A 23,885-nucleotide genomic window follows, 5' to 3' on the forward strand; every position below is an offset into this window, starting at 1 on the left:
GGACAGCCCAAAGCTTTGGGACCCTGCACCTGCGTGGGAAACCCAGAGGAGGTTCCTGGTTCCTGGCTTCGGATCAGTGCAGCACCAGCCGTTGAGGCTCACTTGGGGAGTGAATCATCAGATGGAAGATCTTCCTCTCTGTCTCTCCTCCTCTCTGTATATCTGACTTTGTAATAAAAATAAATAAATCTTTAAAAGAAATGTCTTTCCATAGTTGGAGACATTGAATTCCTTAATATTTATCAAACTGAATTTAAAATGTGATTCATACCAGTCTCCATGCCCTAATTTGATGCAAATATTGTTAAATCTATATATAATTTCCCATCATATGCATTCCTCATGACGTTTTGAAGGCATCCTCGTATTACATGAAATTGAAAGATTTTGCACAAAAATCTTTCAAAAATAAGGATGAACATTTGGTATAATAGACAACATATTTTTGGGGGTGCTCACATACCCTGTAGGAGGCCTTGGCTTCATTACAATTCCAGTTTCCTGTTTATATGGACTCTAGAAGGCAGTATATGATGGCTCAAATATTTAAGGTCCTGCCAATCATGTGTGAGACCCTGAACTAGCTTCCTGGTTCCTAGTGCAGCCTGGCACTAGCTCCGAATTTTCAGAAAATTTTAGGCAAATGGAAAATCTCTCTCTGTCCTTCCCCCTTTCAAATAAATAAGATAAATACTTTTCAAAACTTTTACAGTAAAATCAAGTTAGCTTTCTGTTTCATTTTGCATTAACATTTTCAAGTACCCGTCTAAATATTTACATAAACTTTAGTTCCAATGGCTCACAACATGGCGGTAATCAAGCTATTTTCAGTAGGTTAATGGAGAAACAAACCACAGCGTATACAAACAATGGAATATTATTCATCACTAAAAAGAAATGAGCTTTCAAATCCTGAAATGGGATGGAAGCGACGTAACAGTATATTACTTTTTTTTTTTTTAAGATTTTCATTTTTACTTTTATTACAAAGTCAGATATACAGAGAGGAGGAGAGACAGAGAGGAAGTGGAGCTGCCGGGATTAGAACCGGCGACCATATGGGATCCTGGCGAGGACCTTAGCCACTAGGCCACGCTGCCAGGCCTGTAACAGTATATTACTAAGTCAAATGATCCAGTCTGAAAATTTACTCATCGTACCATGACAGGCTGTAACATTTTGAAAAAAGAAAAGCCGTGGAAATAGTAAAGTGGTCAGTTGTTTCAAAAGGTTGGAAATAGGAATGAATGGGGAGAATATGGAGGAATATTCTATTTTCCCTAAAAAAGAAAGAAAAAGAATCCAAGATATAAAAATGTGGGAGTCTACCCTGGACATATTAATCCAAATTTCTCATGCATACTTGTGAAAAAAAGTTAATGTGGAGCATAGCATTTATAGTCTGTAAATATATGTTTATTTTTACATTTAATGTTCACTTGCATGCTAAAAAATAAACATGTCATGGAGACAAGCTCGGTGCCCAAATCTTGATTCTAGAAACGTGCAGCTGGTGGGCAGTATTCTCTGGATGGAGTCAGGTTTAATCCCGAGCCATACCAGTGACTTAACCACACCATTGGCTCTTCTGTGCCTCAGTTTCTTCATTCATCCAATGTTTACCATCCTACTGACTGAGTTATTATGAGGTTTAGTAGAGACACCTGTGCTTTATACAAGGTAAAATGTGACAGATTAGTTGCATTTTTTATTAAAAATGCTGAATCTATCAAAATTATATTTCAGGAAATCAAAAACTTAGAAATTTGATCATGTTTGCCCTTCTAGGTTTCCAGAACGTGCAAAAACAGTCTTGAATATTTAAGAGGCATGGGGAAAAAATGAACAGATTAATACTGGATAATCCCAATAGAACTGCTGTTTTTACGAGGGTTTGATAATGGGGAATTTGCCAGACCATAACAAAGGATTTTAAACAGTTGCTTTCAGTGCCATTTTAGTTTCTCTCCGCATTGGTACCATCTTCCATTTTTGCAATGTGGCCAATACACACTTTCACTTATTATGGAAACTGAGATTTCTCGTGAGAGACTCAGCATTCGGATGACAGCAATGTTACATTCATGTGCCCATCCAACAGCTTTTACCTCTGAGTTGGCTTTTTATTCTTCTTCTTTGGAACAAACAAGAAAATGCAAGGGGAAAAAAAAAAAACATTGATGGGATTGGTCTGTATTTTTACTGTTTGACCCTGAATGTGAGTTTGCTTTTATTTTAAATGCTATTGTTCTTTTCTTCCAATGCAACAAAGAGCAGCCTTGATGAAAGCAAGGTTGGGAAGCATTATTGTTGTGCTTTTGCTATTTGGCTCGAAAAGGAATCTGTGTAGGGGGGATAAAAGGCAAAGAGAATATTCTGTGTATGCCCACCCACAAGTGGAAAGCCCCTCTTAAGTTCAAGTGTCTGAAGCTGAGCCTCTGGCTGGACGCTATGCATGTGTAAACCCCAGAGATATCATAAAAAATGCCCTGTGGGCATCCTCTGAGACTGAAGATGTTCGAGCACATTCCAAGAACTCAAGAACATGTGTTTTACCAGGGAGAAAGCCAAAATACAAGCTTTCCTGTAAGTACTACACATACCAGATGGAAAATTGATCCCATAAACTAAGAAGAAAAGCACAAGAAAGGAATGAGTTTCGCATCCCACTATGCCAGCCTTTTGTACTAATTTCTAGAAAATATGACTGAATTATAAGGGAATATTCGACAAGTGGTTCAAATGTCATTTCTGATTCTTTTAGCAAACCTTGTACAGATGGCAACTTTGTCTTGTTACTTCTGAAATAAATCAGAGTTTGAAAGGGTGAGAGACAGAAGTATCACTATTTGCACTGTTGTCCTATAATGTCTGCAAATTGCAACGGGTCTTTGTTTTCCATCAGTTAAAATTGTTGGGTGAAAGTAAACCTATCTTGTTTAAAATGTACAGAGCTTTCCAGAATGCAAAGGAACTAGAAAAAGGCCATGAAAAATGGAATTAAAAATAAACTGTCAATGAAAAAGAAATTTGAAATGTGTGTGTAGCGTGCGCTTCTCAAAAATTTCGCCAAGTCCTCTTGTCCAGGGAGAGCGGAGCGGCCATATTCTCTGTATTTGGAAAAGTACACTCTTTTTGGACACGTTTAAATCTATGAAGGTTCAGTATAGATCAACAGGGAGATTATAACGTAAAAGTAGCATAGCTCTGTCCTGATGCAGACAGCAGGATTCTTATATCGCCTTTATTATTATATCCAAATGATGAAAGAGGGATAGTCTTATTTTATAAAGATATTACTATTATATTCCAGAAACATAGTATATGTCAAATAACATTATAACATATTTATATTATTTCTTCCAGAAAATTGTATCATTCACTGGAGGAGTGTGTGTGTGTGTGTGTGTGTGTGTGTGTGTGTGTGTTATAGTTTTATGCATCTGAGCATGAGCAGGGATTCTTGGGTGTTTGTTTTGTATGGCAAGTGTGCTGTCAGGGTCACCAACGAGCCCTCTTAGAAAAGATTGGCTTAAATTCTGCTTTGCACTCTAAGACTCCCATGTGTTCTGGATCAAATTTCATATTAATCTTTTCATAGAGATTCCCATAATGTGAAAAAATAGAGTTATTAGGACTGTACATCCGAATTTACACAGGATTGTAGGTTGCACAGTGTTATATACTTTGGTGGCCCCTGAAATTATCTGATTCCTGTATAGTTGGATCCATCTTCTAATGAAAATGAATGATCATCATGTTTTTAAATGTTGTATATTTTCCTTTTTTTTGAATTCCCTACATTTTGGAAATGAATTAAGTATGAAATATAAAAATGTCTAGTTCTGTTTACTTCATTTATAATTTCTATTTCTTTTGTATTGTGTTCTCAGCAATTTCTTCATATCTATATTCTTCATTTCTCCTAATCACTTCCTCTACTATATTCTATTTTCTTCTTAGTGCATTTTAAGTGCTTATTCCAGGTGCTTATTCCAGCAGTTAAGAGGCAGGTTAAGATGTCCGTGTCCCATAGTGGAATGTTGGGCTCAACTTCTGGTATCACTGTTGAATCCAGCTCCCTGCTAGTGCATGTCCTGTGAGACAGTAGTGGTGGCCCAAATAATTGGGTCCCTTACATCTCTGTAGAAAACTGAACGAGATCCAAATTTCTAGATCTATCCCCACTCATTCCCAATCTTTATACCATTACAGACTTTGGGGGAGCAAACAAACTCATGGTAACTTTTTTCATCCAACTGTCTCTCTCTCAAAATAATAAATAAACAAATAAAAAATAAGTAAGTAAGTAAACAGCACCAATTCTGTCCATCTTACGAATGCATCAACATCATATTTTATTTAGGGTCTCTTTATTTAAAGTCACACTTTCCTTTAGAGAATTGGTTTGATGATTCTGAAAAAGCCAAAGTTTTTACATTCTTGAGCACTTAAACCCAATTAAAGATGTTATTGATTCTGCTACCAACTACTCTTTAAAATTACTGATCTATGAGCTCAAAATGTGTATGACTGCTTTAGGATAAAGTTGATACATTTGATTTATTTTTTAATTAGCCACTGCTATTTTTAACATTATCCAGATGAGCATCACATTATTATTATTATTATTATTATTATTATTATTTAAGATTTTTATTGTTTCTTTGTATTGGAAAGTCAGATTTGCAGAGAAGGAGACAGAGAGAAAACCTTCCATCTGCTGTTTCGTTCCCCAAGTGGCCACATTGGACAGAGTTGAGCCGATCTGAAGCCAGGAGACAGGACCCTCTAGCAGGTCTCCCACGTGGATGCTAAAGATTTGGGCCATCCTCCGTTACTTTCCCCGGCTACACACAGGGAGATGGATGAGGAGGGAAGCAGCCATGACATAAACGGGAACCCATTTGGGGACAGCAGGTATGGTGCTAGCTAACTGAGCCATCATGCCAGTCCCAACCATCATTTTTTTCCTGAATTTTTACTTGAAAAGTTTAAATTTTAATACATTGAGAAGTAATTTGAAAAGCTATTCCTATGCACGTTGTAATAGCTACCTGGACATTCGTCACACCTATAATAATTTTAGTTCTCATTGAATTTAGTAAGCCTTGAAACAAATTTATGAACTACATTTAGACAGACAACACTAACTTTAGAGCTATGCTGAAATACCATGTAAACTTAATGAAAAGTGTTATATGCATAATGATTTTAAATGAACAGCCTAACAATGCATCTTTAGGACCTGTAAAAACCAGCACAGACCAAACCCCAAAATAATACAAGGAAATAACAAAATCAGACTTGAACTACAAAATGAAGAAGCGAAAAGAGCAAGAGTGGGCCCAGTATGATGCCTTGAACGCACCAGGATCTGACATAGATGTTGGCTCATTTCCCTGATACTCCACTTCCCATCCAGCACTCTGACTGTGTTCCAAAGAGGCTCTTGGCTCCTGGCTTCAAATCAGCTAAGCTATGGCCATTGGGGGAGTGCACCAAGGGATAGAAGATCTTTTTATCTGTCTCTACTTCTCTCTATAAATCTGCCTTTCCAATAAAAAAAAACTAAATCTTAAAAAAAAGAACAAAAGCTCAGTGAAAGAGTGGGATCATTTTTTTTTAAGTTAGAAAAGCAACACTGAGAAATAGCCAAACTAATCAAGATAGCAGAATAAACTCAAATAAATAAAATTAGATGTGAAAAATAAGTAATACAACTGGGTCCAGCGGCGTGGCCTAGCGGCTAAAGTCCTCGCCTTGAACACGTCAGAATCCCATATGGGCGCCGGTTTAATCCTGGCAGCTCCACTTCCCATCCAGCTCCCTGCTTGTGGCTTGGGAAAGCAGTTGAGGACGGCCCAAGGTTTTGGGACACTGCACCCATGTGGGAGACCTGGAGGAGGTTCCAGGTTCCCGGCTTCGGATCAGTGCAGCACCGGCCATTACGCTCACTTGGGGAGTGAATCATCGGACGGAAGATCTTCCTCTCTGTCTCTCATCCTCTCTGTATATCTGACTTTGTAATAAAATAAATAAATCTTTTAAAAAAAGTACTACAACTGATACCAGAGAAATACAGAAATTTCTTAATGGCTTATGAACAAATGTATGTCAACTGGTTAAACAACTTTGAGGAAATGGATAGATTTCTAATACATGCATAGTAACAACAAAAAGAAAGAAACAATGAAGACTCAGGAAATCTGGACAGGTTAATAGCATTAATGAGATTGAATATGTAATCAAAAGCAACAGCAAAGTCATAATGAGTTCACTATTATTTCACAAAATTTGCAAGGAAGAACTTAAACCATTATTTCACAAACTATTCCAAAAATTGAAAAAGGAAGGAGCACTTTCACACTCATCCTTTGTGGACAGCACGAACCGCATCCCCAAATCAGACCGAAAAAAGATAACACAAAAACCCTAGAACCATGTGATAAACATACATGCAGCAATGTGTATGAGAATCCTAGCAAAGTAAGTTCAAAGACAGGTTAAAATATTCCCTGCAAACAATTGGAATTTATCTCAGCAAGGCAAGTGTGGCACAAGATGAACGTGACAAAATACACTGATTTGCAGCAGCGCAATGCAAGCCCTTCTGCATCTGATGATAATTACAGAACTTTGGTGCTAGTATTTTTGTGTCTTTCATTCTAGCTTTTAAAGAACTCTCCATTTGGTTTACCACGAAGGCCGCACGGATCTACGTTCTCTCTAACAGAGCATGCATGTTCCCCTTTCTGTACATCCTCAACAGCATTCGGTACTCGCTGTCTTTGGCTAATAGCCATTGTGATGGGCTGAAGTGACATTTCATTGTGATTTTGACTTGCAATCCACTGATGGCTAATGATGCTGAGCATCTTTTCATAACTTTGCTTGTCTATTGTAGGTTTTCTTTTGACCAATGTCTATTCAGGTGCTTTTTTTTTAAAACTAGATTTTTTTTTTCTTGCTGTGGTTGGGTCTTTAAGTTACTGATGCATTCTGGACATTGATCTTGGTTGGATGGGTAGCTAGCAAAAATTTTCCCCATTAATTTGTATGTCTCTTCACTCTGTTGACGGCTCCATTTGCTGTACAGAAGCTTCTTTGTTTAATATAAATTCATTTGACAAAGGATTCGTACACAGAATATATAATGGATTCAAAAAGCTCAATCACAGAGCAAACAATCCAATTCACAAAAGGACAGATGATATGAATTGACTTTTTGCAAAAGAAGAAATGCAAATGATATACGAAAAATGCTGCATTTCTTTAACTACCAAGGAAATGTGAGTCAAAACCATAACTGTCATGCCATCCCAGTTAGAATGGTTACTATGAAATCAGGTAGAAATCCTTCTGAGGGAAAGAACTTGACGTTGTCAAATGCAAACGGATTTTAAGGAAGTAGAAATGGCAAGCAGGTTTGAAAGAACTTCCCAAACTCATCGGCTGCTTGTTTTGAGTCACTGGAATTTAATTAACAAACATATGTAATAAAATTCTAGAGTACAACCATTCCAGAAATTTAATCATTCTAAGCTTTTAGGTACATAAATGACTACAAATGTAGACTCTCTCTCTTGTAGATTTTTTTGCAATGAGCAGAAATATTACACATGTAATATTTTAATTGGGAACATTGAGAGCCACGAATGCATTATAGTATGCAGCAAGTGGAGACTGAATTGGTGAGGGAAATAGTGATCACGTGCCAAAATTATTTCTGGCAAGTGCTGTTGGCATGGTACACTCAATCCCAAGCCACAGGAACAGCACCTCAGAACGAAGCTTGATGATTCAGAGTTGGCAGGGTCTCCTTGTTCTAAGAGGCAGCTTGGAGGCTGAGCATGACAGTGCTGGAGAAGGCAGAAACGCTTCTTCCAACATGTTCCTGGAGTTCAAGATTGTAATGAAGATGTCAAGAGATCTGTTGAAAATTACAGCACTACAAAAACTAGGTCAAGAGATGAACTTGGAAGTCCCCAATAAACAAAGGCCACAAGGGATCCAGCAGTATTTTTGGAAGGTCTTTACACAATTTCTCCCACAGGAAGGTCTGTGTGCCCTTCGGCTCACACCTTTTCTACATTTTGGCCATCTCTATCCTTGTTCCTTTCCGAGAAGAAATGACTTACTTCTTTAAGGTAACAAACTTGACAAGAAAATTCATGATTCAGTTCAGTAAATTAGCTCATGACCTTTCCCTTCAATTCCATTTTTGTCACTTATTTTTACAAAGTATTTTATTATTTTTCATAATACAGTTTTGTAGGTATAAAGATTCCCCCCATTTCTCTACCACGTTCCTTCCCCATGCTTCTACCTTCACAATTTTCTCAACATTTCCTATCATTTCTTGCCCATATTACTACAGTAGTATAGCCCTTTAATAACATTTGTATGTTTAATATTCTACTATTCATGTGCACATAGCATTGCGGGTATATTTTTATGCTTACAACCATCAGGTACTTTTCTTAGCAAAGTTTCGAATGTTTCACCCCAGATTCACACCATTCTCACAGCATTTATATCAGCGTGGTTGTTGCCCAGATGTACGACCTGAACCCCTGAATCCCTGACTACAGGGGAATGTTGTGTGTGTGTGTGTGCCCTTGAATGAAAGACAGATATATAGATCAGACCAACAGGTACAGATGATTTCGTTTGCTGAAACTATATTGTGTCTCTCAATTTACCCCTTATTCAAGAGAGTGAGAACTCAGGACATGGAAAGAACATGCCTTTTTTTAAGTGGGGACTGAAAGTGTGACAAGAAATTAAATAATAGCATTGCTGTACATGAGAGTCCCAGGTACAGCTATTTGCACCTCAAAGTGTCTGAGTCCTAAGACGATATTCTCTCTGATTCCAAGGTGTAGGCTTCTCCCACGATGCCATGGAGTCAGCCGTTAGTGTAACACTTCTAATCTAATCTTACATTGGCTTTAGTTTTATTTGGATTTATTATTATTGAAAGAGTAAATTTTTTTTTCCTTTAATATTCATTTATTCATTAATTACATTGCATTACATGATACAATTTCATAGGTACTGGGATTCCCCCCCCTTCACACCAAACCTTTCCCCCATCATGAATTCCTTCACCTTGATGCATAACCACAGCTCAAGTTCCGTTGAGATTACCTAATTAAAAGTTTCCACCATACAGAGTCCAGCATCCCACTTGTCCAGTTCAAGTTCAACGGCCTCTTAGGGAGGCCCTCTCAGGTTTGAAGGCAGAGCCAGCAGAGCGTCACCTCGATCAATTAGAAGCTCCAACATATCATCAGCAACAGTCCAGGTACGATGAGGCTGGTGCAGAGTCCACTGATTGACATAGTCCGTCTTAGGGTTTCCCCTTGTCCAGTTTTCCACTGCAAGCATAAAGCTGAGGTGGTTGATTCATCTACTCCATTTTCCATCTTTTTTTGATTAATGCTTTGATTCCTCCATTTTGTTCAGGGGAATCCCCCTAAAAAAAACTTTGAGGCATTCCCAGTCCAGGCTCCTACATGTACTACTAGCAAGCACAGTGCTCGCCACCGTCCATCACTCCGATCAGCTGATGGTTTTAACCCCTGGGTTGGCTCTCTTCTGAGCCCCGACCTCTACTGGAACCAATGAGTATCGCATCTCTCCCCGGCTCTGCCCATCACACTCTTGTCCCTCACCTAAACCAGTGGGAGGAGTGCTGGTCGGGTGTTGCATTCCCTACTGGCACAGGTCATTTCACCTTGGCATTTTGTGTTTTGTACTGTTTTTTTTTTTTTTTTTTATCGCAACCAAACCCGGCCAGGCCCCCACAGTTTCAGCACTTGGGCTTGCCAGTGGATGACGTGAACCGACTCAGCCTGGTCTGCCCCAACCCGAGCCAAGTGTATTCCAGTGGGTCACATTCCAAAGCCTCTTCTGGGTTATTTACCTCCATGCTTCTTGCGTTTATTTGTAGAGTCAGTGTCCTGTCAGTGGAACTGTTCAGGTTCCTCCCTCCGACTCCTTCATGGTGTCGGGCTTCACGCATTCCAGCAGGTCCTTCGGCCAGCTCCGCTCTTCAATCCATTCTGGTTCCTGCTGTTGAGAGTTTCAGCCCAGCCACGGCTCGTCCATACCCACGCATATCTCATATATGGCTCAGATGGGGTTGAGGCCTAGCCGAGCCCGTCCAACGTCTATCCTGGTCCTCCGGAGCACCAAACTGTGCTGTGGTCTAATCCGGCATGGTGCGTCAAAGCCGAATTGATATTTGTGCCAAGGGATTACAACTGTGACCCGACCAGAACTCAGCCTCCCTCCAGTTCCTGTGCCCCTTAGTGGTAGGCTCCACGCAGCCAAGGCCTCCACCACGCTCTCCAACCAGGCCTGTTGCCAGCCAGTGTTAACTATGCCAGAGGTTGCTCTGGTCAGCCCAGAGCGTCCTATAGACTGTCATGCCTCCTGCATAGACTCCACCGGCCCTTCTAAACCGTCCAATGGGGTCAGAGTGTCAGGGGATTGGAGTAAATTTAAAAGATACAGAATGAGGGAGAGGGAAAGAGAATTATCTTCCATCCACTGATTCACTCCACAATGGCCACCACTACCTGAGCTGGGCTGATCCTAAGCCAGGAACCACGAGCTTCCTCTGGTCCCCTCCACAGAGACCTCAGGACGTGGGCCGTTCCCCACCACATTCCTATGCCATACGTAAAGAGCTGGATTGGCAGTAGAGCAGAGCAGCCACCCTGTGCCCATATGGGATGCCAGTGCAGAATTAGTAGATGGAGGATTAGCTTGCTATACCACCGCGTGGGACCTTGGTTTTCATTTATTTTTTATTGCTGCAATTTTTGGCTTTTCTATAATACTTTGGGATCTAATTTCACAAACGCATTTTCTCCAAATATGTACATTTTCTTTGGTACTAAATGAAAAATAACTAATAGGGAAAAAATGAAATTTTAGGTTCAGTAATGTCTAATGATTTTCTTCTCATAGGGAAACCTAGCTGCTTATATTTGATTTTGAAATATTTGTAACGAATGTTTTGGTTTCAAATTTTGTTGGCTAATTTAAAATGTGAAATTCAGTTAGCAAGAGAAAAGTTACTAAATTGCCTTACACGTTTAAGAATAAGAATGAACAAATTATAAGACACAAAATATAGTTTCTTAAGCATAGAAGAGCTTTAAGGTTGCATATATGTTGAACTACTGTTTCACAGAGAAAGGATAACGTAGCGCCATCCAGAATAAGAAGTAGGGGGTGCTTTAGATGAGACAAAGCAGCAAGAGACTCTAAGGTGAAGCTACAAACTATCATGATGGTGAATTAGTAACCACTGAGCATTGAGACAGGCTGGTTCTTGAGCCACACCGAGAGAAAGAGAGAGAGAATCATTTTCTTGTATCAACACCCCATATGGGACACCAATCTTCCAGTGGCAGTATAATCAGCTATGCAATAATATCAGTCCCTTTCCCCGTTTTCCTTGAAAATCAGCATTCATGTTGCGGCAAGTTCTGTGAACTTATCTCCCAGGCTATTCTATTGCCTGGTTAGTTTATACTATACTTGTGTGATGGATCTGTTATCTTGTTTAATAAATTGTAGTTTAAGAACAGTTTTCATGTAATGCCTAAACGTTATGTTCGTTGAATTCTTGTAATTTCTTTTTTCATGTTTTTAAATTTAGTGGATAAAACAGATACACGTTGTTTTAAAAAATAATCGATAATTTTTTTGTTGGAAACAATCAATCAACATAAACATTCAGAAAGGTACGTTGTAGACTGTTGGTCCCAATAAAATAACATAAATGAAGAAATGCTAGTCAAATTTTTTTTTTCAAATAATTTCTGCATAAAAATTCTAAAAATATCTAGCACCCGATTCTAGTGTTATATCTAATAGATTAGCCATTAAAATGTGTATAGACAGCCGTATTAATGCATTTAAATTTCTTATGTTTAGTTTAACCTCCTTTTAGTGTTTATTTTCATCAACTTGAAAATGATAGTGAGAAAGAAGAGACTCTTCCATGTACACTCCCCAATTGCCCAGTCAGGACTGGCAAGGTCAGAGCCAAAATCCGGGAACTCTGATAAGATTTTTCCACACAGATGGCAGAGGCCCAGGCATTTGGGTCACCATCCTTTGCTTCCCAGTATTCATTGAGCAGGAAGCTCTATGGGAAGCCAAGTGACAGGAACCTGAATTGGCACTCTCACATGGAATGCAGCTTAACCCACTGTGCCAACATCTCAATTATCTATTGTTGTACAATTTGGTTTTATTGCTCTAAGGCAAGTTACTTGCCCCCCAAAAATGCCATAGATATTGTTCCACAGACAATGAGTTTGGGATGGACAACAAACCGGTTCTCCTAGCCTCTTCAGAGACTGACAGTACATGTTTATTAAATACCCTGGGAATCTGAGCGAAGATTTAATTTTTAATGAATACTTTTATACTTCCTATTAATTCATGTTTAAATTATTTGTCCTTCCTTTGACCCATGCTACCAAATCATGACTAAATGTCTCAATCTTCAACAGAAAGTGTATTGAAAAAGTACATGATGTTATGAGATAGTCCTTCCCAGGAAGTCGAGGTCTGCATGATTGAGAAAATTTGATAGCACTGTCCAGGCAATAAGGTGATTTCTATCAAATTTATTGAGCATCAAAATCCATATTTCTAACCATTGTTTTAGACTCCTTTTCAAAGCTAGAAACTGACCAGGATGACAAATAATTGTGATGGTTGCAATGCACCCACCAAAAATATATGTTAACATTATATCCTCTGAGTCATATACATTTAATATTTATTTGTGGAAACAGGTCTTTTGAATATGTGGTTAGGATAAAGCCACACCTCAGCCATGACGGCGTTCAATGAACTCTAAGAAAAGAGACAGAGACACACAAGGAAGCATCAGGTAATGACAACAAGGAAATGTGTCTGCAGTTGAGCAGATGTCATGGATGGCTGGCGACACTGAAATGGACAAGCAAAGAACGGAACAGATCATCCTCTCGCATGCTCAGAGAAAACACAGCTCTCCTGACACCTTGGTGTCAACTTCCAGACTCCAAAACTATGACATAATACTTTTCTGTTGTTTTACAGATACCCAGTTGGTATCTATTTGTTACAGCAACTCTGAAGAATGAATAATGATGATTAAAATCAGTATAGAAAACAAATAAAATGCATGCATTTCTCATGATGAGAGGAATGCTTACGTGTAATTAGGGAATTGTTCATGCAAGAACAAATTTTATCACCAATTGTTCAGTGTCGTTTAAACAAGTACAATGATTTTCACATTTTCCTATCTAAAATAACACTGTGTGAATTTTCATGAGGACCTAAACATGAATCTATCTTTTTTTCAAAAAAAAAAAAAAAGATTTTTTTTATTTTTATTGGAAAGGCAGATATACAGAGAGGAGGAGAGACAGAGGGGAAGATCCGCCTGGTGGTGACCACAACAGCCAGAGCTGCACCAATCCGAAGCCAGGAGCCAGGAACTTCTTCCAGGTCTCCCACGCGGGTGCAGGGTCCCAATGCTTTGGGCTGTCCTCGACTGTTTTCCCAGGCCGCAAGCAGGGAGCTGGATGGGAAGTGGGGATGCCGGAATTAGAACCGGCGCCCATGTGGGATCCCAGCGCATCCAAGGTGAGGACTTTAGCCGCTGCACTATTGCGGCGGGCCCATGAATCTATCTTGAAATGTGTTTATTTACTTTCTTCCAATTTTCTTCAAATTTAAACAGGGGATCCTGAGTTTCTGTTAAAATCATTGACCACCGATACTGATAAATTCATGATTAGAAAAGCACATCGATATTTAAAAGGTAGCCAACAAAGACTGATACCGATAATCTTACCCAAAACAAGTCCCTTGTGCTCTCAAAAACACCACAGGAGCATTCAGCATGTATCTTGATATTACACAATCATGGTGGACCACTCTCAAAGCACAGAAGGTTAAAAACAGAAATGTATGAGAATTCAAACTTCCTGGAAGGCCCCAAGCAAGACCAGGTGATGGACTCTGCCCTGTGGCAGGAAGAAGCAGCAGCCTGTTTCACTTTACTTGGAAAATGACTCATTCTTCATGGTGTCCCTCTCAGACTTGTTGGGAACGCCTCCTTGGAGGCTCTTTGCCAAGAACTGAGGCAGAGTTATAGGCTCTTGTCATCTTTAAACATTTTCATCTACTAAAGATAATCTCTTAATTTTGTTTTGATTTTCTTTTTAATATTGTTTACATAGTTGAGAGGGATACGTGTCCATGTGGGCCTGTTAGGGTGGAGAGGGTCAGGTATGGAGGAAGGTGGGTGAGACAAATGTTTCTTTTGTTGTTCTCCTATAGAATCTTCCATGGGAGGACAGCAAAGGGTCTACTTTTTCTATCAAACTGCATCAGTACCTGGGGATGGGGCACAGCCATTGCATGATGCTTTAGAGACCATTCTTAGGGAAGAATGGTCTGAAGGTGTTAATTGAGTGGTTTTGGTAATTCTAAGAAGTTACTAGTTGTTACTCCATGGTTGAAAAAAAAATCTTTCTTAGGACAAAATTCACTTTAGCGCATACACAGACCCAAGAACATGTTGCTAGCTTGGCCAGGAGAATCGTCCAACCTGTTCTGCTTTCCACCCCTGACGAGCTAGTCTATGTCCCCTGCTGGCCTAGATGAGCTGGTTGTCATATTCCTCACGTGCATTTGGATATATCATCCACTGCACACGCATTAGTAACTGAGACATGCACTCTGAAGTCAAAAAACATGTTGTGATTTTTTTTTGAAGGATGGCTGGGGTGTGAGTCCAGTGGGCTACTCTAGTTGGGGAATCCCCCAAGAACTTTCCCTGAAGTGATCTCATGCTTGACTCTTGTGTGTGTCAGTCAGTACAATGTCAAGTGCAGCCTCTCACCTGCAACACCCAACACACAGATCCATAGATGCAGGTGCCTGCTGAGTTCTGACCCAGCCCCATATCTCAGATGAACTGATGGGAGCTGAGGCCCCCATCCGACCCAGCACAGATCCAGTCCAGCTACAAACCAGAAAGTGCTGCAGCCTGGTCATGACGACCCCCAAATACCCCGCCATGGTGGCCCAGTTTTTATATTCTCAAACCTCTCTTATGGTTTCACCTGGCCCAACCCACAATGCAGACCTTCAGTTGCTGCAGTCCCACAGAGGTGAGCCCAGAGATTCTGTACAAAATCTGCTCCCACTCCAATATGTCCCTGGACCATCTTTCCTGGGCAATTTGCAGACCCTGGGGGCTGTGTCATATCCAGGCCTGGTATTCCCTGCTTTCCCCACATGTCTTTAAGAGGAAAAGAGAGAGAGAGAATGACTAAGCCACTACGGTACATTTAACACGAACTTGGCAGTAAACAGGCCCAGAATGCCTGCCAGCTATTGGATGTTTTCTTCCAGCAGTACAACACTTGTATAAGGCAAGCTAGACAGTTGTCTACAGCTGGGAGCAAAAGATGATCTTTAAAAAAATCACCCTGCAAAAATAAAAAAGTACAATTTCACCCGCGTTCTTCTGGCCAAGTTGGAGACAGGGTTTCTGCCCTTTTCCCAGGCGCATGGCCCTCTGTCACTGAGAAGTAGTCAGAACATGTAGCATTCTTTTTGTACATAGAAAACAGCAGCTAATAAGTGCAAGTAACGGCTCTGTCATGACTACAACTTTAAAGTGATGCATTTAGGAAATTCGAGTGGTTATGAACATCAGTGAAGCAAGCTGAAGTTTCTTAAGTGTAGAACGAGAGGAGAAACAAGGGTTTCCCCTAGGTTTTCTTTGGTCCTAAAATTCTCATACTCATGAAGTTCTTACGCACTAATACAGGTTTGTATTAATTCCTATTTAACACACACACACACATATATATATATGCACATATATATTCATATGTCTATGAAATCCAGGGCTTCCATTGTAGTATAGCTGGTTAAGCCAAAGCTTGCAGTACTGGCATCCCATGTGTAAGCATTGGTTTGAATGTAGGCACTCCCACTTCCAATTCAACACCCTGCTCATCTACCTGAGAGGGTAGTAGACAACAGCCCAAGTCCTTGAGCCTGTGCCCAGCCCTGACAGGCAGATGGAAAATCTGTTTGTCTCTCCATCTCACTTTATCCCTTTGTCTTTCAACCAAATAAAATAAATATTTAAAACAGTAAGGAAATCTGCTTGTTATCTAGATCTAAAAGTATCCTGATTTCAAACCCTGAACAAGTTAATAGATTTGAAACATGTAACCCTAACACATGTCAGAATATATTAACTGGGCAATATATACACACACATATATATAATTGGAACGTTGTAAAAGAACAATTTGTTTCCAATCCAGACATTTACTAAGATTTAGGGTGATTGTCCTTCTTTTATTTCAGCTAGCATTCTCTTATTTTTCCTTAACGTGTGATCCCACACATCTTATAAATAAAATCTGTAGTAGGTTAGTACTGTGTGCTGTGTTATAAAAATCCTTTAAGCTTTGCCATGTTTAATGCATGGAAGAAATTGATTTACAGTTTCAGCTGCATATCAACATAAACAATTGAAGAACTCTGGTGCTTTTTAACACCATTCAAGTTGGGTGACTTTCATGCTATAGCGTTAATTCTATAATCTACAAGAAGCAAGAGTTTTGGAAGTGCTTGTTGGTCACACTTGGAGACTTCTATCGTGTGTTTCGCATAGGTATTGGTGGAAAAAGCAATTTTAAGTAAGCAGGTTCGAGAGAAGGATAATTTGCATCATTGTCTTCTCCAGTCACAGACACAGTTGTGGCTTACTCACTTATGAAATACATACACAGCTCTTAATATCAGCCACTTAGTGCTTTACAAATATTTGTTCAACTTCTCCATTTGCAAGGGTAGATACCATTAATATCACCACTGCAGAATAAGAAAACAGCCTGAAAGAATTTAACGTTTTGCCCAGTGTAACAGAATCAGCTCGTGGTAAAACTGAGACTCCCATCCAGGTTGTGCGACTGGAAAATCTGTGATCCAAACACCATGTAGAAGAAATTTGGCAATGTTATTTTCACTGAATACACGTGGAGATCGTTAATGGCTCATGGTTAACAGGAATTTAATACCCATTTCTTTGGCACCAAAAACTCTCTTAGAGTTTAAAAGCAGATACATTCAGCTCTTGGTAACACTGATATTTCCCTGGAGGTTATCCCAGGGATTTCTAACACCTTTCTGTTAGAATGCAATGTCTCTAGCATTTTTCTTTCCTTAATCTAATAAGTGGCTTTCCTACACAAGGAGACACATTCAGTATGGATGAGGCTATTGTCTCCCAGACTAGTTTCTTAGGACAGGAATTTGTTTTGGAGTGTGAACACGGTTACAAAGTCTTTGAAAGAGGCACAAATGTGAATGTATAAATCACGGACTCCGATGATTTTAGATGGAAAGAAAATGACATATATATCGTTACGCATCTCAGAAATGAAGTCAACCTCTGGACACGGAAGGGCTGCTGTACTCCAGTTTGGAAGTAAAAGGGCATGTGTTTGGGAACAACTTCTTCAAAGGAATCGTTGCAGAGACAGCGATGATTTAGAAACTATTCTCTAAGGAAATTTATCATGCTCTTTGCAGGAGACAAAACAGCCCTTAATTTTGTATGCGAATACTTGTCAGCAACTGCAGGATGCTGTAATCGACAATATACGACCATGCTATGAAATGACTTTCTTACATTTGTAGAGTTATTTCTGTCTTTTTTTTCCCCTCCTTTGGGTTCAAACAGGAGTATTTTTAGAATCTTGATTCACTTACCTTGAGTTTTGGAATGAAAACGTGTGCTTCCAACTCGGGATAGTAACAGTTCTTTTGCTCTTTCCTGCTGTTTTCTTACAGAAGAGGCACCGAGAGCTCATGGGAGTTACCAGGGTTACATGACTTGAAAAAGTCAACTTTTCTTGACTTTCAGCAGCATGGTTCAGGTGTCACAACCCAACTCAACTCACAGATAATCATTTTTTTACAAAAACTGTTGGGATTTTCTACAGAATTTTCAGTTCAATGCATTTGTTTTCTTGTGTTACTTTTTTTTCTGTTTGTTTACTTGTTTGTTTTTATCAGTAGCATGAGGGTTCTTGTCCCTTAAAACTACAAATTGGTCAGATGTTTATAATAATAACTTTTCCAAAAAAAAAATAGTCCTAAAGGACCCACTTCTTTTATTAAAACCGGGCATTTCTGAACACCAAGAGCACATCTCATTGTCATGACTGAGCACCTTCTTAAAAAGTTTAGTATACTTTGGGATTTGTGATGTGATGAATATCAACATTGCATTCACTAACTTCAACAAACCCCATCATACGATTGCTCCACTAATATTTTTATTGTTCTATGTGTTTTTTTCCCACAAAAGATATTCTCATAAGTGCTAAATACTCCCTAAACCTATTGTGTAGAATATTTCTAACGTAAACACTATGTTAATTGGTAGCAAGATGAATGGGCAATCAGCAGCTAGCTAATACAAAGCTCTGCAGTAGGAGTTGAGTGTCACGGTTGAGATGTGTTGGGGTTGCCCACACCTTGGACAGGACAGCCAGACTTTAAGGCCCAGTTCTATTTACTGATGTGCACCTGGGGGGAAATGAGTGATGACTTAGGGACTTGGGTCCTGCAAGACATGGACTGAGTTCCTGGTTTCTGATTTCAATCTGACCCAGCCCTGCCTGTTGCAGGCATTTGAGTGAAACAGCTGGCCTGAATTCACTATCAGTCTGTGACTTTCCCTTTTCTTTTTACTCTCTCTTGCCACATCTTCTGCATTTGTAGTTAATTAGTTAACTTTCAAAGTCCCTAACATTGGACCTTGGGCAATGGCACAGTGACTAAATCCTTGCCTTGAACATGCTAGGATCACATACGGGCACCAGTTCGTATCCTGGCTGCTCCATTTCCCATCTAACTTCCTGCTTGTGGCCTGGGAAGGCAGTAGAAGATGGCCCAAAGCCTTGGGACCCTGCACCCATGTGGGAGACCTGGAAGAATCCCCTGGCTCCTGGTTTCAGATTGGCTCATTTCTGGCTGTTGCAGCCACCGTAAGAGTGAACCAGTGGAAGAAAACCTTTCTCTATGTCTCTCCTTCTCTCTGTAAATCTACCTTTCCAATGAAAAATTCTTTAAAAAATAATCCCTAACATTGCCATGTTATCATTTATATGATAGTTCTAAATAGACCCCACCAACACAACAAAACCATTCCTGTTTACCAAATCATCTCAAAAATACACACCAGCTAGCTGGTGACAGTCCCACCCAAAGCCATTTCGCTAGTGCTCTCTGGTTGACACCATTGATCTAGGCCTGACATCACTGTACTTGGATGGATTTAGTATTCCACAAGTTGCTGCTTTTTCTGAGTCTGTGGGTCTTGACTCTGCGTTCCTGTGTGATTTTAACTGTAGGAATTTTCCACATTACTCAGGTCCCTCCAAACGATTTCTACATCTATCTCTACCAAGAACTCATCAGAATAAGACCCCAAGACCACGTTTGTCTAATCTTGCCTTGGGTTTTCCAGCATCTAGCACTGAAATCCAATATGCATTTTCTTCATGTCTCAGTAAATACCCTTTTCTTAAGTCAAGAGGCCAGATTTAGGTATACCACATTTCTTGTCACCTTCTAGGATGTCTCTCTACCCCTCCTTCACATGGGATTAATCACTCACATATTTTTATTTCCTGCTTCTCCGTAGATACGGAACTCAGAGCAAAGGAGACCCTGGTAGGGTATGTGGAAGCTTCAAGAAGCTTCTTTTGTTTAGGGAGGCTTCAGGAATTTTTTTCTTCATTTCTTGTGAGATCAATTTTCTACTTCAAAGACATTACAATTCATGACATTTTTCAAGACTTTTGGAAACCTAGTGTTTCTTTGAGTCACACACGTTTCCTTCTGGGTAAAAGAGAAGTAAATTGTAACCTGGATCCATTACAATACGGCTTCAAATCCCTTTGATGTCAGAGATGCACAAGGCGGAGTCAATTTGTTCTTGCACAGCACAATTTCAGTTTTCCAAAAATGTATACGATAAACAAATCTGCAGCTCTCACAACAAAAGAGGCTTTGTTCATTAAGCTCTTTAGTGGGTGAAATGCATTCTGGGTAAGAGTAATCACACTGGGTTGGGAGTTCTTGGAGAACTGGGGTATTAACTCCTGTTTTGAGTCCAGGCCCTGTGTAGAGTTTCAATCCATGTTTACACTATATTGAGACAGCCAAACTTCACACAGGAAGAATATATTGGACCTTGCAGGATAAAGACTAACAGAGATGTGAGTAAGGGTCACCTTCAGCTGGGAACGCCACCCGGAGGCCTGACAGCGCGAGATACAGCAGAGGGACAACGGTAAGTGTGTGAATTTTATGAGCAGCATATAAAGATCTACAAAGTTCCCTGACAGTCACAGTGGTTGGGAGTTATCTTTTTATAAAATAGACAACCATTCCCAGGAGAGTGGAAATGGAATGTATTTGGAGCCTCACTTGCTTTTAAAAATGTCCCTTAAAAGTTTGGTACTCAGTATTGATAAAGATATGCAGGCCCTGCTTGCTGCCTCTCTGTTTCTATAACATTAGCATGTCCTTCACTTTCATGACCTAAATGTTATCTTAGGAACATATGACCCGAGTTGATAATTATTTCAAAAGGAAGAATTCTATACAAACTACTCAGTTGGCAGTAGCAGATTTAAATCTGGCAGAAGTCAATGCCAGTATATAAAATACAACTCATTAAAATATTTTGATACAAATTTAGAAGCTACTTCATCTTGAAAAGTGCAACAGTTTAGTGGATGCTGTCCTAGGTGTATTTTTAATTCATCTGCTTTGTCACTGTTTGAGAAATGAAGGTAGACATTCTATAGTAACATTGCTTCGGTTTTACCTGGCAAAAGGCCCAGAGGTGATATAAAAAAATATTTAAAAACACAGAAAAGTATCCATGACATATTTTAATGTGTTTAGAGAATAAGTTTGTCACAAAATGAGATAATCGTGTGCCAAAGCGATCGGGAGAATGACATTTGATGTTGTGTCTTTGATCAATAATAGAAGAATAAAGTGACTTATGGGTAGAGACAGAAGGTTAGCTATGTTTTGATAACCACACTAGCTGATTACTTAGCTTCACTAAACAACAACTTGTTTACACACAAAATGATAACTGTCATTTGCATGTGTTGCCCAAAAACACGTACCAGAAAAACTGTACCAATTTAAATTTCTTACGAAGGTATTAAATTTCTTAAGCTTAAGTTAATAAATTTCTTTAGCTTTTCCAAAACAAGTATCTGCTTTTGGCTGGGGCAAGAAGGGCAATTAAATGGGCAAAAATAAAGCATGCTGCTTTAATTTTTATTTCCTTGCTTACCAGAATTTTTGCCAATTCCATAATAAACCATTTCTACTGAGATTTTTTTTTTTGCTTTCTGATAAAAAAGGATTCATTGGCTAAAGATATTACTATTTAAAAACTGCAACTGTAAATATTCCAAGTGATTTTTTCCTTTCCATTAAACTGTTTCGGAGCTACAGACAGATTAACCATCTTTGTAATCACATCTAGTAATCTAATCTCCCCAAATTTAGGATTTTGTGAAGTTTCACTTATACTTATCACTTTATATGTAAATTTTTGAATCATTTTAATTATGCTAAAAAGCAATGTTTGCTGCTTTCCAAATTGGATTACTGGTTATCCTAACCTCATTTATGCAATAATTTATCACTAATCTACTAACTTATGTGTTGAATCCTAGATTTATCTTTATTTTCCTTTGATCTCAATGTGCATCTATCATCTACTAGGATCTTTTAATACTACAGAATTCTTTTTAAGAAAGATTTATTATTCATTTTTATTGGAAAGTCAGATAAACGGAAAGGAGGAGAGACAGAGGGGAAGATTTGTCCCTGACTCATTCCTCAAGTGGCCCCAACGGTCAGAGCTGAGCCAATCTTATGCGAAGAGTCAGCAGCTGCTTCCAGGTTTCCCATATGGGTGCAGGGTCCCAGGGTTTTGGGCCATCCTTCATTGGTTTCCCAGACTACAAGCAGGGTGCTGGATGAGAAGTGGGACCACCAGGACACAAACTGGTGCCCATATGGGATCCTGGCATATGCAAGGTAAGGACTTTAACTACCAGGCTACTGTGCCAGCCCCAATACTACAGCTTTCTAGCATCTATGCTTGTATGTTTCTAAAAATAAACTGACATTTATTGGCCTTGGTTTGCTTGGGCTACCAAAGCAAAAATAACATTGATTGTATGGCTTAAATAAAAATTGTATATTCTCACAGTTCTACAGGCTGAAGTCTAGTATTTGGTTCCTGGTGATGATACGTTTCCAAGCTTGCAGGGCTGCCACCATCTGACCATAGTGGAGAGTGACGGGGTGAGATCTGGTGTCTCTAGTTAAACGCAGTCTCATTGAGCCTGTTTCTCACGCTCATGCCTTCTCTGTCTGATTTATTCATATTGCAAACAGAAATAACTTCCAAGCCCAGTCAGGCTCTGGGTAAGGACTTAAATCCATCCATGTCATTGGAGTTTTTACGAAATATACTGATTCTTACTTTTTTCCTCATTAAAAGAGATACAGATTCATTAGTCTCCTTTGCTTTAAATGATATTAATACTTGTGTTTCTCTTCATATGTCAACTTCAACCTCTTTTTGGAGCTGGTATGTTATCAAAAGCTGTATTGCATTGGGAAATGTTCACCTCAACTTATGTTTCTGAACATTCTGACCCTTCCATCCAAAGGTTGGTTGGCAGTATTTTTAGCCGGCAGGTATTTAAATTCAGTAACCATGTCCTAGGCAAAGGTTAAGCCCACCTATAAATGGTGAGAAGTGGATATAATATTTTGCCAAGTATCAGAAGATTAAGTATTGATTTGTAACTAAATCCTGCCAGGCACGTAGGAGAAAGACACATGAATGATATTATGGATGCAGAACAAAGAGACCTTTTGTTCTTATACCCATCGGAGCATGGGCGTTCACCCGCAAAAGAAAAATGCAAGAATCATACTTCAGAAGTGCAAATGTGCAGAGACTACCATTGAACCTGTAATACAGAGAGTTCCAGTGGCGTTCATGAAAGCGTGTGTAAGGAAAGATGGCTCATTAGCTTAAGATATTTTTGTGTCATGGTTGAAGCCCCACAAGCCACTTCATTAAATTTCTCTCCACAGATATTTTCAGGCTGTTTTAGTGTATTTTTCCAGACATAACGAGCCTATAGTGGGAATGTTAACACCAACAAACAGACATCACTCACTATTTTTGTTCACCAAGAGCACATATGAAAGTGTTCATCATACAGCAGTGTGCACACCCTCCCAACAATGTTTGTGGCTTTAAATCTCTTTTATTAGAACGTACTGCCTCTTTCTTAAGATCCAGTGCTGGAATTCTTGCAGTTCCCAAGTAGAAAAAAAAAAGAATGCAAACAAAATCACAAGATAAAGAAAACTTTGGCACTATCTGTAAAGGAGAATTTAGGAGAATTTCTCTCTGTGCTGCCAATGAAAGCCATGCACAGAGCTGTGAGGATGCAAGTCTTGAGCAAGCCAACTGAAATATGGTTTTGCTTTGAGTATTTTAAACATTGCGAAGATCCTTTCTCTATCCTTCATGATTTTTTTTTTCTGAGCCTCTATGGTTGATCTAAAAATCTTAAGTAGTGATAATGTGAAGATACTTCTTCATTGAAAAACAGAGAATTTAAGTATCCATCACAGGGTAACCTAAAACTCTAGGAAAAACTCTAGAACATATACATGTTTATGGAAAAGAG

General features: G+C 39.3%; 1 protein-coding gene across 1 annotated transcript in view; it reads right to left on the reverse strand.

The window, feature by feature from the left end:
• LOC118759891 (cadherin-related family member 4-like) overlaps nt 1-23,885 on the reverse strand; it is a 98,337-nt gene that overhangs the window by 21,673 nt on the left and 52,779 nt on the right. The window lies entirely within an intron of this gene.

The sequence above is a fragment of the Ochotona princeps genome, chromosome 32, assembly GCF_030435755.1.
Source record: "Ochotona princeps isolate mOchPri1 chromosome 32, mOchPri1.hap1, whole genome shotgun sequence".
Lineage (NCBI taxonomy): Eukaryota > Metazoa > Chordata > Mammalia > Lagomorpha > Ochotonidae > Ochotona > Ochotona princeps.